The sequence below is a fragment of the Furipterus horrens genome, unplaced genomic scaffold (genome assembly GCF_987537825.1).
Source record: "Furipterus horrens unplaced genomic scaffold, mFurHor1.1.pri manual_scaffold_12, whole genome shotgun sequence".
NCBI lineage: Eukaryota > Metazoa > Chordata > Mammalia > Chiroptera > Furipteridae > Furipterus > Furipterus horrens.
This window is the reverse complement of record NW_028327182.1, coordinates 49,253,947-49,268,051: the sequence shown is the minus strand read 5'-3', so window position 1 is coordinate 49,268,051 and position 14,105 is coordinate 49,253,947.

The window sequence follows — 14,105 nt, the reverse complement described above, 5'->3', positions numbered from 1 at the left end:
GAGATGGCTTCTGTGGCACCACCCCCTCCACAGGTGGAGTGGTTTCCGCAGTACCCACTTCTCTGCAGATGCAAGGGACTTCCCTCCCTCCATCCCTTTCGGTAATGACCTCTGAAGTGACCACAAAGCCAACGACTCCACCCCTGCAGGAGGAGGAGTGGGTCTCCCCCTCCAGAGCCCACCATGGAACCCAGTATATTCAGGCAGCCTCCCAATTTGAAGCAAGCCGATTAAACCAGGTAAGTGCTCCACCATGGTGGATGAGTCATATAAGTCCTCCACCATCTTGTGGGTGGTACATATGAATGCTGCCATCTTTGAAGTGTGCAAAATGGTGGGTTAGGTATGCGCTTCAGGTGATGTGCTTTGTTTGTAAAATGGTATATGTCTAGACATTCAGGTCATTGCTGCATGACAGGATGTTTGCAAGGTCTAAGCTTCAGAAAACTGCAATATATCTCTGCAAATCTAGGAACTTTTCGCTGCCAAATACTGAGTTTGACTGTATAGTCCTTCACAGTGTGGAAAAGAACAAGAATTGGAAATGAGTTATGGTTAAATCTGAATGGGTAAATATATGGAAAAGTTGTGAAAGTTTTTAAACCTGGGAAGAGAAAACCTCAACTGCGTGTGGTCTGATTTTATGGTTACTATACTGCTGTATTGGTTTTGTCCAATGAGACCTAGGAAAGGTCGTCTGTAGACTGGTGAGAGAACATGCCTCTGCCAAGAGACCAGTTAGTGAACTGGTAGGCAAAAAGGGTGCCTCTGTTCTGTTCTGGAATTCTCTGTATCTGTTTTTGGCCAATGTGATCTAGGAAAGGTCATCTGTAAACCAGTCAGGGAGAATGACTTAGCCACCTGGGATCCAGGAAGGGTCATTCAGGGCTGATGAGCATTTCAGCCTGGGCAAGTGAGCATGTCTCTACCAAGAGACTAGAACTAAAGACATCTTCTGGTTTTAGGTGCTGTGAGGTATCATCTGGTTATACAGCTCTGTATGTTTATAAGGCATCTGGTGCTGTAAGGTGCCATCTGGTTTATAGAGCTCTGTCTGTTTGGAAGGGCACATCTCTCTAGGAGTCCAGTAGACATATTGGTGAGAGCACCTAGCTTTCTGTGTTTTTGGATTATTGCTCTGTATATGCTCTGAAAGGAAAATTGAGGTTTCACAGGGAAAGTTAAAATGTCACAAACAGGAAAGCAAACAAAAGAAAGTATAAGGCATGGTAATGCAGTTCTAATGAATATTAAAAGAACAAGAATTTTCCTTCACAGGGTATATTTTTCTCCCTACCTGATCCCTCCAGAGTTTGGCATTCTGAAGGAGCAAGTAAAGACATAAGGTTCTTTGCATAAAACTAATAAGACCAGTTGTTAAAGGTTTTGTTAAACCAAAATTTTGACTGGAATGGCATGCCTAAATGGCATACCTGGGCTCTGGTTGTTACCAGAAAGCTCTGAGGACAGGAATTGACATTAGAAGCTCATAAAAACCCACAGGGAAAAAAAAAAAAGCCTGATACCTTGATTGGTTGTGCGGTTCATGAAAATCTTTCCAGGGAAGGAACAGAGGTTGCTTTCCTGAAAGATGGCTAGAAGGAACCTTAAGGCACTTGGAAAAAGCAGGTGTTTACAGGCAAGGCTTGGTGTGAGGTGCATGGCTCAGTTTTGTGCTTTGAAGGGTAGACTAAAAGTCAACCTGAAGGTTCCTTGTGTAAGTTCCAGCAAAACAGACGTAAGGATTATATGTGATCAATTGCTGTTCTTGTTGCATTTATGCAAACAAACAAGCTGAATTAAAACTTGACTTATTGCAGTTCCTTTAACAACAAGGAGGGTAATCTTAAAGAGAAAAATAGTAATACAGGAAAAATCACAATGCTCAATATTAGACTAAAACTAGTGCAGCTGCCTTTAAGTTTATTTTTGTTTAAAGTTTGTTTTCACCTGGAAGTTAAACTAGGTCTGTACCATCAAGGATGCTTAATTTACAGGCAAGAAGAATTTCAAATGCCTTGTCACTGGATATCTTCACAATAAGATAGTCTCGCATATTTAGAGACTGGTTTATGGGTTGTATTGTGTGAATTAACATGTGTGTTCTTCCTTCTGTTTTCATAAGGCATAAGTCTATGATCTCATTGCTTGAGTGATTGTCTATACATGTAGGCCTTGCTTAAGCCTATCTGCATTGCTGCCTCCTGAGACCCAATGGTTTGGCTGAACTAAGTGGTTGAAGTACATAAGGATGTCAGCTTGTCCAGTAGTGCCAACCCTTGGAAACCAAGCATGCTGCTGCCTGGGGACAGCCAACTGACCTGGACTCCACAAGATCCTTCCCATGTGGGAAGGCCTCCATCCCCTCCACACCCCCACTCTTATTAGGGATTCTTAGACCCAAGGATAGGTAGGATGAGGGCCATGTACAGCAGGAAGCAGCTAGAAGAGAATGAGACCTTTCCGCATTGTCCTTTATAAGATTATAAAGGGTCTTAAGTTTGAGAGGGGAGAATTGTTACAGAGTGGGGTCCCCCAGAAAACCCCAGAGTCTGTGGTTTGGAGGATAGGGGAAGGGAAACAGCTTTCAAGATGCTGTTGCATGTATATGGCTGGTAACTAGGGTCTTAATTATGTAAATGACTTTGGTTCTTCCACAGCTCCAAGGAATAATGAGCAGTGAACAAGCAAGGCCTGTGGAAGGTTCTGTGAATGGTCAGAACAAGTTACCATGCCTACTGCATCACAGGCCACAGTCAGGGATTTAAGGAGAGGGCAGCAGACATTCGGGGAGGAAGAAAAGAGAGGAAGAAAAAAGGAAAAGAAGAAAAGAGGGGAGGGAGAAAAGAGGGGAGGGAGGAAAGAGGGGAGGGAGAAAAGAGAGTTCCATGCACTGGTAGAGGAGGAGAATTAGGCGGTTTACAAAGAGAATGGGAGAGAAAGAGAATCACATAGTATTGCAGAGAGGTAGAGGAGAGATCCATGCTTTCTTTGCAAGGAAGTTGCGAACTCCACAGATCTAAATCTGCATAATTTTTAAATAAACAATCCTTTATCTTTTCACCAAACTCTGGTGTTGAGAGTTATGCTTCTGGTGGCGGGCAATCAGGCCCCTCATAACTGAACAACCTGTGGGGTTCTGTAACAACATTGTACCCCAGATCCTGAAGGAGAGAGCTGACAGATAAGGGATGGGAAACTTCTGGGCATGTTCTTGGCTTCTAGCCTTTTGGGGAACAAGGGAAGTTCTAGGTCGCATGGGATCACAGGGCTCTGAGCTGAAGTACTCGCTGCCCTCCCCAGGTTAGAATACAGTAAATAAAGACCTGTTTTCCTCAACACTAGTTGCTGGGTTTTACACCAAGGCACCATGTGAAAGAAGCCTCTTTCACTCTCTAACACTATTTTCTAAATATCATAAATTTGTCCCCTTCTGTCTACAGCCACCATGCTTATTCAAGTTATCATTATCCCCTGACTGGACTGTTGCAAAATCCTCCTACCTGGTCTTTTCATTGTTAATTTAATTCCTTTCTCCAATTAATTCTTTAGCAACCAGAAGGATTTTTAAAAAGCACAATATCATTATGTCTAATTTTATCTTTATACTCAAAATAAACCCTAACTGCCTCCACAGCCTCCAAGCTCATTTCATGTGGCCTTTTTCTCCCTCAATCTTTTCCAATCTGCATTGGCCTTTCAGGTCCTGGAATACTCCTGAGCTCCTTACCACCTTCTGTCTGGAAGTTTTCCCTGCATTCCACTATCTGGTTAACACCTAGCTCCCCTTAAAGTGTCAGAAAAGCCTTTTCTAATCCTCTAGCCCAGCAGTTCTCAACCTGTGGGTCGCGACCCCTTTGGGGGTCAAATGACCCTTTCACAGGGGTCGCCTAAGACCATCAGAAAACACATATATAGTTACATATTGTTTTTGTGATTAATCACTATGCTTTAATTATGTTCAATTTGTAACAATGAAAATACATCCTGCATATCAGATATTAACATTATGATTCATAACAGTAGCAAAATTACAGTTATGAAGAAGCAACAAAAATAATTTTATGGTTTGGGGTCACCACAACATGAGGAACTGTATTAAAGGGTAGCGGCATTGGGAAGGTTGAGAACCACTGCTCTAGCCTAATATGGCACTTAGCACAAGAGGTTTTTATCATATGATTCCTTGTCAGTCTCCCCTCTGGACTGTAACACCAGAGCATGAACTACTTACTACTAAATCACCACTCTGGTGCCTACTATATACTAGGGGCTGAAGAAGTATTTGAAGACTGACTAAATTAATACACATTTATTCACTTTCTAGTGATTAGTATCCAAGTTACTTATTTTCCTGGTATCTGAAAAACTGATGTAGAAGTACTGGCTTGATAAGCATAGACAATTAGAACCTAGGTGTTTGCAAAGTTGTCAGGAAAAACTTTGTTCCATGCATTTTATATCTTTTGTCTCCTGTGAGCATCTCTCTTGATTGAACTGGTCTGGATAAACAGTTCAGTTCCTCAACCCTTCTGATAGGTCCTTGTGATTAAAAACAATTGTGTTGCTTCATACAGTCATATTACGATATCATTGATTGGGTAGTAGAATTAGTCTACTATTAATTACAACCACAAACATTAATGCTCTTAATGTACATTATCTCCTTTAACCTTGGAATCCGGAACTGAAGATGCATCCTGCAACATTGATTCATTTGGATGGTTCCCAAAACTTTATCTACAACAGCTTATATTCAGTTCATCCCTGCAGAAAGGACTAGTCCAGTTGAGGATTGAGGTTCTGCTTTTTTATGTTGAGTTTTGGTAGCTCCATCTCAAGACAGTGACCTTACCTCATTCTCAAATTCATTACCCCATTCTCAAATTCTGGACACTCAATTTACTAACTATTTATAATTCCTTCTGGGACTCTTGACACAGGTAAATGAGATACTACTAATAACTAATATTTGTTGAGTGTTTACTGTGTGCCAGACAACATCCTAAATGCTTTACACACACTAATTAGTTCAGTTGTCATAACTGCCTCCAAGTTGTGAGAAGTACATAGCATTGTTATACCCATTTATAAAGGGAGAACTGAGACACAAAAAGTTAAGTAATTTGTCTTCTTGCTAATAACTTGGGAATTTGGGATATGAACCCAGCAGACTGATTCCAGAGTCCATGCTTTTAAGCAGCATATATGTGAATGTTTATTCTTTAAAAGCATTTATTCTTTAATCCATTTATCAAAATTTTAAGGAAAGCTCACTGTGTTCCAGGCATCAAGCTCAGGACAGGAACATAGCTTACACTCTAGTGGGGAAGATGGATTTGGACACATGATTGTAAGTATGATGTATGTTATGGAAGTAAAGGAACATTGGACTGTGGGAGCATAGAGCTGAGGACCTAGTATAATCTATGGGTCAGAGAAGACCTCCTTGAGGCAGGGATGTTTTAGCTGAGGCCTGAAGGATATGCAAACAGATTAAACAAAGGGAAGAAGGGAGGTTAACAGTGGGTCACAACCTTCCATGAATGCTCGAAGAACTAAAAATGTCAATACAGCTCTGGCTGAGTAGCTCCGTTGGTTGGAGCATTGTCCTGTACACCAAAAGTTTGCAAGTTTGATCCCTGGTTGGGGTGCATATGAGAAGCAACCAATTGATGTTTCTCTCTCTCTCTCTTTTTCTCTCTCTCAAAAAAAAAAAAAAAATCAATAAACATATCCCTGGGTGAGGATTAAAAAAACAAAAAAAGTCAATACAGTTGGAGTTTTAGAGCAGGGAGGCAAGTGGACTGAGATGATGCTGGGGAACAAAGCACTGGTTCCCATCACAAAGGGCCTCAGATGCTATAACAAGGATTTGTATTTTATTCTAAGGGCTTTGGGCAACTATTGAAAAGATTTGAAGAAGTGCCAAGTTTTTAGAAGGCAGCTTAAGCTGCAGTGAGGAAAATGCGAAGCTCACTTGGGAGGCCGCTGCAGTCTTCTAGGAGAGAGAGGCTGGTGGTGTGGACAAGGATGGTGAAGTGGGGATGTAAGGAAGTGTATGGAGTCAAACATGTCTGGGAGGAACAATGAAAAGTTCTTGGTGACTAATGGGATGTGGAAGATGAGAGGAAAGGAGGGATGAAGGTTTCTGACCTGAGCAAGGTTTTGATAATGACATTGAAATGGATAATAGAAATAGAAACAGATTTGGGTGAAGGGATTGACAGGATGAAGGACTGAATTTCAGGGCTGTTCAAAAAGAGGTGGTTGTGCCCAGCAGGAGCTGGATTATAAGGGTGTGAAGTCCAGAAGGGATAATGACCTATGGAATTTGTTTAATTCTAAGATGGAATATTTGTTATGTTTCATTTACTATTTCCAAAATTAGAATGTGTCTTTAGAAGTTTGTATATTAAAAATAATGTTTTAATGTGAACCATAATTGATGATATCTTAAAACAGAGGATATTATGTAAAATAAGAAGACTCTACAAAGCCATACAAAGCCATACAAAGCACATCAGAGAAGGAAAACTCTGACTCCAAAAAACCTCCGCTGCCTTGCGGCATACCTCTTCAGGGTAAAGGCTAAGGGAGTAAACCCCGACAGAAAATCCGGAGCCGGAGTCCCTAAGGCGGTTTGACATTGTAGTCAACACCGGCAACTCCTGCGGCGCACCTGAAGCCAAGCTGTATTGACTCCGTCTTTCCCTTGGACCCTTCAGCTGCGAAGAGAGGGGGGGTCTGCTGCATGGGCAACAGCAGACCCTCCATATCACCCTGCCCAGGCTCTGTAGCTTCAGCTTCGCTGGAGAGGACACTCCAGCGTCATCGCAAGATGTCGATTCAACACGGGAGGAGACAGATACCGTGTCACTCCCGAGTCGGACTGCACAGCCATTCTCGGCGGTGCAGATAGACTCTTAAGAAGCTACACCATCGTCTCTCGAGACGGACGGCTGCCGACGACGACGACAAAGCCATAATTAATTGTATTTAATGGTATTCTGAGAAATCAGAGGGGAACAAAAGCCTTATAAAACATCCTTTATTTTGAAGAAAGATTATATTTAATGAAACTAAAATTCAGTACTGGGACTGAATTTTGACACAAATGCCAAACTGGTAAAGTCCAACTTAATGAGGATCTATTATAATTGTTAGTAGGGTTGAAATGTTTGTTCTTTTTAAGTAAGTCCAAATCATTTTTTCCTCCATTTCTACCTCCAACACATTTTTTTCTACACCATTAACTTGATTAGTAGTCTCTGTCTCCACATTATCAACATTGTCAACCCTGGATAGAATAATGTACCTTTGAATTATAGGAACTTAAATTAATAGGGTTTAATATGGTGTGCTTACCTTTTTTTTGAGTATGAAATGCCCAATCTTTTCATGTAATTGTGGCAGTGTTTCACATATCCATCACCCCTATTCTTAGCTGTTTACCTGGGAGAAGAGTTAAAGAAAGAGTATGTTTAGTTTACAGGAAGAAAAGGACTACCCTAATCAAAATGGCTTAGTTGGTTGGGTGTGGTTTCATAAAGTGAAAGGTTGTTAGTTCATTCTGTCAGGGCACATGCCTAGGTTGCAGGTTCAGTCCCTGGTCAGGGCATATGAGAGGCAACTGATTGATCTTTCTGTCTCACATCAATGTTTCTTTCCCTCTCTTTCTACTCTTCTTGTCTCTCTACAAATAAATAAGTAAAAATAAAAATTTAAATTTAAAAAAATACAAGAAGAAAAGAACTAACAGACATCCCTTTCTCAAATCCTGCATCATTTACTGTTTCGAAGGTGCTTGGGGCCAATGTTCTTTTTGTATATAATTATAACTATATATTACCTTCCCAAGTAGATTTTTAACCTATTAGGAGAACAAACAACCATAGCTACTCCCTACAATCCTTGGCTCCGGGGTCTTTATCTGGTTTTCTGATCCACTTCTATGCAATCTTCCTGAACTTTTAAACAAAGGCCCTCCAGATCACATAGACTACCACATAGTATAGCTAAAGTTCAAAGGAACTAAAAAAATCTTTTATTGCAATAAAATATGTAAAACATAACATGTACCATCATAACCATTTTTAAGTGTATAGTTCAGTGTTATTAAATAGATCCATAATGTTGTGTAACCATCAGCACCATCCATGTCTCAAGGGGACTTTTAAAAACAAACCTTTATTTTCTAACTTATTCTATAAAGTCAGTGTTACCCCTAGTACCTAAACCAGATAAAGACATTACAAGAAGAAAAGCAGTAGACCAATATCTCTCATGAACATAAATGTATAAAGTCCTCAAGAAAAAATTAGCAAATCAATTCCAACAATACCTAAACAAATTATATACCACAACCAAGCTGAATTTATCCCAGATGTGCAAGGTTGTTCAACATCTGAAAATCAATCAATGTAGTTTACTACATCAACAAACTAAGGAAGAAAAGTCATATGTTTATATCAATTGATGCAGAAAAAATATTTGACAAAATCTAACACCTATTTGAAAATCATGAAAAGTCTCAGAAAACTAGGATAGAGAGGAACTTCCTCAATGTGATTTAGAAAAGCATCTACAAAAAACCTATATGAACATTCAACTAATTGTGAGAAACTATATACTTCCCTCTTAAGATGGGGGAAGAGGCAACAATATCCTTTTTCATCATTTTTATTTAACAACATACTGAAAGTCCTATCTAGTGCAATAAGATAAGAGAAAGATAAAAGGTAAAAAAGTTGAGAAAGAAGAATTAAAGCACAGATTTACTAAGAGACAAAGGTAAGCATCTCAAGTTCCTTTCAGAATGTATAGACTGTATTGCATATTTGTTTTTTATTTTAATGATTTCCATTCTTATTTTTATTATTGCCTTTTAATTTGGGGGGAGTGCTAATTTGTTGTTTCTTTTCTAGCTTCTTAATATGCAAGCATAGATCATGTGGATTTTTAAAAATCTTTCTTCTTCTCAAATAAATATATACACTTAAAGCTATGAGTTTCCTTTTAAGTCCTGCTCTATCAACATCAATATTTTGATGTCTTATTTTTATTTAGTTTAAAATATTTTCTAATTTCACTGTAATTTTTTTATACCTACAAGCTATTTAAAAATGTACTGCTTAATTTCAAAAACATTTGTGGGTTTTGCAGGTATCTTTTTATTATTGATTTCTAATTCCATCCCACTGTAGTCAGAGAACACACTTTGAATTGTTTCAATTTTTTGAGACTTGCATTATGACCTCACATGTGATTTTGATCAGTGTTCATATGCTCTTAAAAACAACATGTATGTGGCACTTGCTAAGTACTATAATGTTCTATATCTTTTAATTTGGTTACCTGAGCTCTTCAAATTTTTTTTTACTTTTTGGCTGCTTTTTTTTTTTTTGTCTGCTTGTTTTATTAGTTATTGAAAGAAGCATTAAAATATCTAGTAATGATTGTGAATCTATTTTTTCCTTTTACTTCTCTTAACTTTCCTTTAATATATATTAAAATACATTACATTTTTTACAAATTATTTATGCATTGTAATTTCTTAATTGCTTACAAATTTATAACTCTTTTATCTTATTGTTAATTCATACTTTTATCATTATGACATTCATTTTTACCTCTAGAAATATTTTCCCTTGAAGTCTATATTGTCTGATATTAATATTTTTTCATTTTTTTCTTTAAATCTTTGTGTCCTTATAATTACGTTGAGCCTCTTGTAAACAGTATATAAATTTTGCTTTTTATCCAAAGCAATTTTGATCTTTTAATTGGAGTGAAGATCTATTAACATCTAATATACTTATTGAAGTGTTTATACCTACTATCATTATTTTTTTCTATTTCTGTTCTTTATTCTTTTATTTCTCCTTGTCTTTTTTGAGAAAGACATTTTTCCTCCTGTTTTAGCTAACTGGTTATTAGCTTTTAGAGGCTCTGGATTACTTTATGTTCCTTTTAAAGGAGAGGCAGACAGTGTAGGTGGATCACTTTAATCTTGTCAAGGGTTGGTTTTAGGCTTTGTTAGGGTTAGTCCATTTTGGTTTTGCCTTCATTACCAACCTGTGATCTTTCTGAGGTCTCAAGCAAAAGTTTGAGTGTTGCTATCTCACCTTGGTGGGCATTGTATTTCTATCTCCATCTCTTCAGTAGCATGCTGCTGTAAAACCTTGGCATGGCATTTTAGCTTCATAGCTACTGCTTCCTATTAGTTTTTTTCAGTCTCTGCTGTCCTTGCTCATTTTGGGAACTGGCAAACACCACAAGGGGAGATTGCCTTCTGGGTTTATTTCTCTGCAATTTCCTCCTCTCTGGGATGTCAGCATGCAAGTCCCAACACCTTGGCAGCTTTGAACTCCAATCTGTTTCCTTAGCCCAATGGAATACTTCTTTTTTTGTTCTGTAAATTGTGTCAGAGTGAATATTGAGCTCACCTTCATGTGTCTCCTTACTCATAGGGATCATCTGTATTGCTCACTCTCCTGTGCTTTCAAATGATTTTGCTATGTATATTGTCTAGCTTTTCTCAATGGAAGAACTGGTTCAATATAAGATACTCTGTTATGGTTGGAATAAAAAGTTTTCCTTTTTTCAATTTGGCACACTCTATATTATAAATTTAAGATCTAAAAGAATTCAACAGATTAAAATTTAAAAATTGCAAAAACATAAAAAATTGATACAGCTCACAGAACTCCAGTCTAATCTAAGACCATCCTCAAGTCTCTGGACTCAAGCATTCTGTTTGGATCAAATACTGTTCCTGCCTCATTTTCATTTCGGTTCTTTGGCAAGAGCACTGTACAAAGTCAAAGTTTTGTTTTTGGACTTTTATATAAAAGAGGACAAACCTCTTTCTTTTATCACTTTGGTTGTATTATTAATCAAGGAAAATGGCTGTTCATGCCTATCTTCCTTAAGTCTTTTCAGGAATGAGTAGGACAAGTGCTTGTTCCGTCTTTCTAACAGATCTGGTGCGAGATCAGCTTAGCTATGAAGGCAAGGTCCACAAAGGAGCCGTCCCCATAGAGATGTGGCTGCTTTAACAATATTCTAGCTCTTGGACAATTTCTTCTCATGCTCTACTTTTATTTTCTTCCCCTAATTAGAGCTGTGAATTAGACACAAGTGTGATTACTATCTCCCCCTTCTACCTGGGTCATATTGTTCTGCCCAAGCCCTAGAATAAAAAAGAACACAGGTGTTTGAGTGGGTTGCTGGTTAAGGGATTTCTGGTTGGCCCACTGGGCCTGACCAGAGTCAATTCCCTGTAGACAAGCCAGAGAGAAACCCAAACTATTAGAAAGGTTTTGGTCAGTGTGAAAATTGAACAAAAATGGCCATGTATATGATTCAAAAGTTGGACAGCCAGGTAGATATGTTGGTGTGAGTAAAATTATTTCTTAGCCTCAGTTTTTGGACCTTAAGGGAGTGGGCTTCAGTGGCACAGCCTCAATTTGTCTCTGACCCTGGTTTTTCTAGGCTTTATCTCTGGTCAATTTCCTTTTAGTTGTCATGGCCTAACTTTGGCCTCCTTTTTTTTAATATGCTTTATTGATTATGCTGTTACAGTTGTCCCAATTTCTTTTCCCTTTGTTCCCCTCCACCTAGAGACCCCTCTCCCTCCAGTTGTCCCCCCGCTTAGTCGATGCCCATGGTTGTGCATATAGTTCTTCTCAACATCTTCCTGTCTACTCCATTCCCTCCTACTATGCTTCTTAATTCCTGTACCATCTCCCTTCCTTTCCCCCATTTCTCCTCCCCACTGACCTCCCCCCATAATATTACCCATACCTATAGTTCTTTACCTACTTTCATTGCCTACTTAATATGCCTTTGTTTCAGTTCCCTAGCTTCTGTTGTTGGTTGTTGTGATACAGTTTTCACTTTAATGTTCATAGTTTTGATCCTCTTTTTCCTAAACAAGTCCCTTTAACATTTCATATAACAGTTGTTTGGATCTGATGAACTCCTTCTGTTTTACTTTATCCTGGAAGCACTTTCTCTGCCCTTCTATTCTGAATGACAGCTTTGCTGGATAGAATAATCATGGTTGTAGGTTTTTGCTTTTCATTACTTTGAATATTTCTTTCCAGTCCCTTCTTGCCTACAGAGTTTCTTTTGAAAAATCAGCTGAGAGTACTATCAGGACCCCTTGTATGTAATTCTCTTCTTCTCTCTTGCATTTTTAAGATTCGCTCTTTATCCTTAGTTTTTGACATTTTGATTATAATGTGTCTTGGTGTGGTTCTCCCTGGGCCCCGTTTTTTTGGAACTTTCTGTGCTTTTTAGACCTGTAAGTCTATTTCCTTCCCCAAGTTAGGGAAGTTCTGCTTCATTATTTTTTCACATAATTTTTCAATTTCTAGTTCTTCTTCTTCACCTTCTGGCAATCCAATGATTTGGATGTTGGCCTGCTTATAGCTGTCCCAAAGGTTTCTGAGCCTCTCCTCATTTTCCTCACTTTTTGTTTCCTCTTTCTGCACTGGTTGACTGTTTGTCCCTTCCCTATGTTCCAATTTGTCGGTTTGGTCCCTGGTTTTCTTTCCCTCACCACTGGTTTCGTATGTGCTTTTGTTCATTTCAGCAGGACTAGCCTTCATCCTTTCCCCATCTTGTTTAAGATCTGCTGTTAGGTCTGTAGGCATTTTTATAACCAAAGCTCTGAACTGTGACTCAGAAAGGTTTCCTATCTGCTGCTTCGTTAGATTAGATATTTGCTGTCTGGTCAGCTGCATCACCGGGATCTCTATCATGATCTGTGCCATCCTGACAGTTTTGTGTTTACCTTTGCTTCCTGGGCAGGGCTGTCACACCTCCTACGCTATAGGGGGTGGAGCCCCATGCACTCGTCACAACCGGGTGACCCTTCTCACTACGCTGTGGCATTTTGTGTGGGGGTGGGGGTCCAAGATGGATTCCTGCTGTTCACTTTCTGCTGAGAGACTGGGAGCCTTCTCCTCTGTCCCCACCCTCTCTGGGCCTCCCAATCCAAGGCACTGGGCGTCTGTCTTCCCTGGCATTGGAATCGCAAGCTGACAGGTCTGGTCTGTAGCTGAGGGTGCTCCCCAGGTGCTTCTTGCCTCCCCTTAAATATGGGTGTCTGTGCTTACCGCTGTCCTGCTGCCATCACCGCTGCTGCCGCCGCCAGCACAGTTTGACCTCTCTGCCCCGACTTCGCCACTCTTGCCCGTCTGGACAAGCACCACTTCTTTATAACTTTATAAATTGAACTTCCATTTTTTTCTGGAACTTTTGGTTATTTATGGAGATGGAGTGTGTCAGTCTGGGCCTCCATCTTGACCAGGAGTCTCATGTGTGTGTTTGCCTCTGTCCTGTTCCCAAATTTTTGAAGAAAATCTTACCATTACCCTCATGTCCAGACTGCACAATAGACCATATTCTTTATATATTTATCTCCTTTGAACTTCACATCAGTCTGAAAGGTCATCATCTTCATTTTACAGATTTGGAAACTGAGGATCACAGTAATGAAAGCACCTGCCCAAGGTCACAAAACTTAAATGTTTCAGAGAATGTTCAAATTCAGGTCTGACCCCAAACTGAAAGTCCTGCCTGTTGTTGCTGCTGCTGCTACTGAGTATGTATAAAATGAATGAATTATTCCAAATTTTCAAGTCACTTGCAAAAGAAAAGGGACTTTTAAAAAGAGGTAATTTAGTCAAACAAAGAACTCCCCAACCTAACATACCTTCAAGTCTTTTTGCTTTAATTCATGTGTCTCTTCCTAGAAATTCATTCGTTTATATTTATTGAGCACTTACTACATGCTGAGAATACATAGTAATACAAAGACATAAAGCCTATAGTCTAGTAAGAGTATAAACTGGTACAACCTCTAGTGAAGGTAATTTAACAACATTTTGCACCTTCCAAATGTGCACCACATCTGACCAGCTATTCTACTTTAGGAATTACTCACATGTGTATAAAGCCTACCATCTAATTAGGAATATTGACAAATATATAAATAAATGCAATGTATATAATCCCAAATTGAGGTAAGTACTATGAAGGAAAAAATTGGTGTATCATTCATAGTTCTACCAAAGAAACAGAACTAGTAGGAG